Below are 6,457 nucleotides of genomic sequence, written 5' to 3' on the forward strand. Positions count from 1 at the left end.
GACAAAAATGTCAGACTCTCGGTGGCCTCATTTCTTGTCTGTCCTCTGCCCTTCCCCTGCCTGGAGCTCTTCTTCCTCCTCCATCCTATTGTCTCACATAACAAAGGGCACGTCTGACGATTTCCTCCCACCTGCAATTCTACAGAGGCATTTATTACAGTAATTAATTTTTCTAGGCAAAAATTGGCATGATTTATAAAATATAAGCAGAAATGAGTGAACGTTTTGGAGCCATCTTTGAAAGTATTTTGATGCACTGGAAAGGGCATCAGATTTTGGTACAAAAGGCTCGGTTGGAGCAAGTTGCTTAAACATCAAAGGACTCTTGTCCACGTTTGTTAAAACTCATCAGTTTGTGGCATTCACATTATGCATTTTAATATGCCGGATGTAAACTCTACCTCTATAAATGTGGCTTAAAATCCAAGGAATGCTTTGTTAATTAAATATAATAATACACGCTCATCTGAAAATACAAAAAATGCAAACAAGTCAGAACCAGCCATAACATCTCGACCATGAGATAATAATATGTTTATTTCTGGGCACAGAGGAGTAAATTAATTGCACGCTGCTGTTTATGGAGAGCTATTGTCACTGTCCAGGCACAGTCCCTCTCTACTCCCACTCCCATTTCGCTCCTTTATTTTCTGTGCACTTACTGCATATATTTATATTACCTTTGTAAAATATGTGGTATTACTTCCTGCACGTGTTTGTTTTTATTCGACGTAGTTTTCTCATTCTATAAATTATTTTATTCCATGCTAACACTATGTATCAACGATATGGGGTATATGTACATTTAGCTGATTGATTAGGATTTTGACATAGCATTTGGCAGAGCTATTATTTCCAGCTTCTCACACCCCAACACAAGATCAAAATGTGTCCCCATACATGTTCTGTCATGGTGCTGGAAGTGGGATTATGGGGTCATGGGATCCAGAATTCCTGCCTCGGTACACACACACACTGGCACTTTGGGGAGACTCTCCAATTTCTATCCATCCTCTAACTGTTATGTATTTAGCCAGCTTTCTGTCTCTATTGAAAAAATAGACATTCTCTCTTCTTATACAACACACTTTAAAGCTGTTGTTACCGTCACCATTTCTCTCACGTTTTAAAATAGCATTCTAATAGTTACATTTAAGGCCAGGCATTCCTTATAACAGTCTTCAGTTGTCGAATTGATATCCTTTTTGTGATATTCAGGTAAAATTTGCTTCTAAAATGGAATATCAAAAAGCCTACAGTGAAAGCAGCATAATTAGCACATTGTTTTAATAAATTAAATCCCTCCCTGATGTTTGGATTTCATGGGTAGGGATGTACTTTTCACTACTGTGGCAATTTTTAAAAGCATAACTCTCTGGTGAGAAGAAACTAATGAAATTTTAAATGCGTTAAGAGAAATTAATAGGTAAAAAGGATAAACAGAAAAGAAATGAAAACTTGACTTCCATTGTTCCAAATTAAAAGGTCTTTGTATCTTGACTTCATAGGAAAAATGTTATTAAAAACTTTTTTTTAATGAAAACTTGACTTCCAGAGCATTTCTTTACATTATATACTGTGATGTGCTGCTGGGCAGGGTTTTAGTCAATGGAAGTGAGACACGACTATCAGGGAGTCAGGGTTGCTATGTGCAGAGAGAGCAAATACAAATGGCTGCCCTCGCTGGCTAGAATTACCTTGGAATGGAAGCAATTAAAAGAATAAAATTCCTCAGTTTTAGCAACATGTTTACTTTTCATATGCTAACCTTCCTTACTGATTTTCCTACAAAGTTTAGGGAAATTAATCCAGTATTTGTATTACATTCTATAGTGATTCAATGTTTTCAGATGTTTCATATATATATATATATCGCTCATTCTCTCCTTCTCTCACACCATCTCTGATATAAATCTTCAAGTGTGAGGATGATGCTTTCAGCTTATCAATGATCTTTTATTAATTGGCTTTGGAGGATTCCAAATTGGCATGTTGAGCAAGATATCTCCACACAGAAAGATTTATTTTGGCATACAATAATAAAATGGAGCAACCTTTCAATTCAAGATTTTCTCTGTGTACAGAATACAAAGTAATAGACATAAAAAGAACGCCAGAGACCCAAGCTTAAGAAAATTAAAAATAAAGGTATTGATTATGATTCTTTTCTGAGATGTAATTTTGTGTATTTGTCTGAAATTTAGACTTTTATGGGAGGTGGTGAACTTCTGAAAAAAAAAAGAATAATCTTTCATGAAAATACTCTTTTTGATGATAAGCTGTTATTTGCATCAGGTGATATAATTTATTTATTAAGGACAATTATGTTCTTAATATGAGAACTCAAAGCAGACTACAAGCCAGGAGGAAATGTCCTGTTGACTTACTTGGAACAAACAGAATTATTTCCCATGGAGAAATACAATTTTGTTTTAGTACTACCATTTTAAACACAGATGATGATAGGCAGCTTGAGAACTTTTGGAGGTCAAAGTATTTGTGTTCAAAAGATTCTGTGTTGGTATTTGACCTGGATGATGAAGAGTAAGAGGCAGAGGAGGCTACTTTCTGGTTGGACTTGTATGAAAAGGATTGGCCTTTGGATGGACAGGGCCAAGAGCAATGCTGGGTCCATAAAATGTGCTTAAAAAGTATCTGCTGAATGAATGAAGGGGTTGTGCAATTAAGCAATTGTGTTTGTAAGAGGACAAGGGAAAGAGGAAAGACGTGGACTGATTTGCTGACTTTCTAAAACGTTACTGACGTTCAACTTCAAAGTCAATGTTCCATTGATTGTATAGGACCTAGACTGGTGGGATTAAACCACAACCATAAATAATTTTATCTCATTGTGCCTCACTTTCTTCAACTTGGAAAGGGAATATATTAATGTAATTTATCTCTTATCATTATTGTTTTATAACATCTAATTTATTTTATGTTGCTTTATAAATTACCTGGTATGCTTTTGATAATTTTCTTTTAATTCCTACCAGAACTGGGTAGAGTAAATATAAATATAAGTCATGATAGCGGTTTTGCCTTTAAATTAAATTAGATTCTCTGTAAGTAAGCTTTCATAAATGCTTTGTAAACAAACATTTGCAAACATAGAGTCATTAATATTCACTCTGCTCATTACTATTTTAAGTAAAATACAATATTATTTTCCCCCAGTGTAAGTCACAGCTAACATGATCCTATAGATTTGCATTCTATCAGCTCATATTAGAATTAGCGCATGACTCAAAATATTTAGCCTCATCTCTACAATGTGTGTTTCAAAATTCCCTATTCTCTGTGAAAGGAAGACAAATTTGTTGATTATGTCAGTCGACTTCTCTAAATCCTTTCATTCCTTTCATTTAATTTCATTTTTCTCCTGCTGCATCCGATGATTGTGGGTGCAGGAAGAAGTTAAGGCTTCTCATTCTGATTATAGATTTATCCTCTGACCTTTGTTTTTCTGTTTGTTTTTGCTTTGTTGTTGTGAGGTAACTAGTCTTTCTAGTGACCTGTCTCCCAATTCCCATCAGATGTGCCCTGCATCTCAATTTTGCTTTCTGGGAGAATTTCTCAGCTTGGTCTTTGAACTTACTCATTTGCTCTTCAACTGTTGCCATTCTGTTGTTCAAACTGTCTATTGAATTTTTATTTCAAAAATAAACATTTTAATTTTAAATTTAAAAATATTTCATTTTAGTAAAAAAGATTCCCTAGTCTCAGGAACGATCTGAGATTAAATCAAGTTACCAGGCAGTGCTCTTCGCCTGTCCCACCCATTCATTCCTTTCCAACCTCAACCCTCCCTCTCAACTAACACCTGGCATTTATTCTGTGACAGGATCAATGTCGGCAAGAGAACTCCCGGTGGTCTCAGAGGTTTCCATTCTGAAATGTCTGAAAGACCTGAGTTGTTCTCCTGGAAGGATGAGAGGAGATGGACTCCGTGGCTTTGATCATGTACAGTGACATCCAAATGAAGCTGGGTCCTGGGAGGAGAAAGGAAAATTAAAAAGGAAAAGTGCAGGGCAGAGAGGGGAGTGGAGGGAAGAAAACTGTGGCCACCCCTCCAAGGCTGGCTTTATAGGATAGAAAGGAAAGATTGCAAAGAAATGAACGGCCCATTCTTTGCATTCCAGGGCATTCCTGACAGACAGCTAGTAAGAATGCATCTCTGCTGGTAGCAAATTAACCTCTTGCCCTGCCTGGATCCTGCATAGCATTAAATAGAGATTATGTGCGTCTGGGTATCCTGACGTAGTCCCGTATTTCACTGACTCTAAGCTGCCATCATTTGGAAAATACAGTTGTTTCATGAACTACTAAGAAAGAAAGAAAGAAACAAAAGCCCTGCTAACTTAACATGACACAATATTTTATTGTCACTAGAAATTTTTATTTCTAATATATGAGAAAAGCTCTTATACATAGATTTCTCTCATAGATCACTCTTGAGTGTACATATAAGGGCAAATAAATATAAATCGATTCAATATTCCTAAATGGGTTCCTACTTAGTCTGAGTTTCCTGAATTGCTTTTCTGCTCAGTCATCGAGGTGTGAGTTTTTTTCACACATGCTGTTGGATCTTCCATAGTCAAGGACATTGATAATACATTGTTTCTTAAAAGCACACTTTGCTATTATCTCTGGAATTTTCTTCCAAGCCAATGACACCAGGTATGCAGCAAGTATCAATGTGCCTGTGCAGGCAATGACAACCAAGTCACGACTGTCACCCTGGTCTGCGGGTCAGGTCCCTACCAATGTCAGAGATGATAACATGGGAAGACAAAACATTATGTGCCTTGGCCTTGACAAAATATGGTGGTAAATACTCAAGAGTGCTGTGATCCTCAGGCTCCTCCTGTAACTACCTGAACAGCATTCTAGATTGAGCCTTCCGTATTCCTGCCCTGGAACAAATTATTCCTAAATTATAATGGCTCTGAACCTTCAGCTGGTGAATAGCAGGACTTCAGGTTCCCCAAGTCCAAAGCCTCCATATTTATTTCAGGAAGGCGGGGGAGGGGGAAAACAGTGAGTTTGATGTGGAAAACCACAGAACATTCTGTGAGCCCGGCCCGTGTGTCACGCTTTCTCCCCTTGGCTTGTGCTCACTAATGCACCCACAGCTGCAGCTGCCTCGCATGTCGTGGGTGTCAGCTGCTGCCTCTGCCCCTTGTAAGCTACACGGTCCGTGCCAAGGGCGCTATCTTCTAATTCTCCCAGGGATTGTTAATCCTTACAGCGTCAGAGATGTAGGAGTTTTCATCCAAAAGTGGAGACAGTGGTTTTCTCCTCAACTACTTGTCTCATCCTGCTGTCTGGGTTGCAAAGCAGCAAAGCTTATTCTTAGAGTTTGTGGAGTCTTCCAAGACACCCCCAGATTTCAGCTGTCACTCCTACAATCTTAGGACTTCAGACCATTCCCTGGTTCCAAGATGGAGTCAGACACTAGCATATTATCTCCATCACTGCCTTGGATTCCCCATCTCAACTTTCTCTTGGCTCCTATGGCCTTGGAAAATTACAACAAATAATACTGTCTCTGCCCTTCTACCAGCAAGAGTTCTTTTAGCCACAAGCCAGGAGTCATACCTATGCATCATTTTCTCACAAGAACACTTGCACTCAAGTGTATATAGCAGCTTAATTCACAATTGCAAGCCTGTGGACAACCCAAGTGCCCATCCACTCATGAATGGATTAATAAACTGTGGTATATGCACACCATGGAATACTACTCAGTCATAAAAAGATGGAGGCTTTACATCTTTTGTATTTACTCGGATGGAGTTGGAGAACATTCTCTTTAGTAAAGTATCTCAAGAATGGAAAAGCAGGCATCCTATGTACTCAATGCCAATTTGAAACTAGCAGATGAACAACTACAGACCCACAGGAGAGAAAAACACAATTAAATCTGGGAAGAGGGAAGGGGCAGGAGGGAGGAGGGTGTGGTACTTCCTGTACTTCCCACCTACAGGCTACAATATTGGGGTATAAGGCACATCTCGTGGGTGGAGGACTCAAGTACAACTGGGACTACACGGTACAAACACAAACGCTTCGCAATGCGTGCAAAGGGAAGACTCAGAAAAGGCGTAATGAGCCATGTCCTATCATGCTTGCTTTAGGCCAACCAGAAAGATTTTTACTCAATTTGCACCTATTTGCTCTTCTTTGTAATGAATTTCATTTCAGATTATAAACTCCTTGAGAGCAGGCATTGCCTCAAACATCCTCTGTGAATATTTTCTAACGGTGAACAGTTAACATAAATGATCAATGAATTTTACTTTGTTTCTAATATGACTGATATATTCACATGGAAAAAGGTTCTACTTGGAAACAGAGAAGATCAAACCAAGTCAGTCAGATTATTTTAGATTTCTGAGTTTACATGTGCAAAAGCTTGGGGACTATTAACTCATTTTGTAAGAGAAATTGC

The sequence above is a fragment of the Otolemur garnettii genome, unplaced genomic scaffold, assembly GCF_000181295.1.
Source record: "Otolemur garnettii isolate 467f Iridium unplaced genomic scaffold, OtoGar3 scaffold00083, whole genome shotgun sequence".
Classification (NCBI taxonomy): Eukaryota; Metazoa; Chordata; class Mammalia; order Primates; family Galagidae; genus Otolemur; species Otolemur garnettii.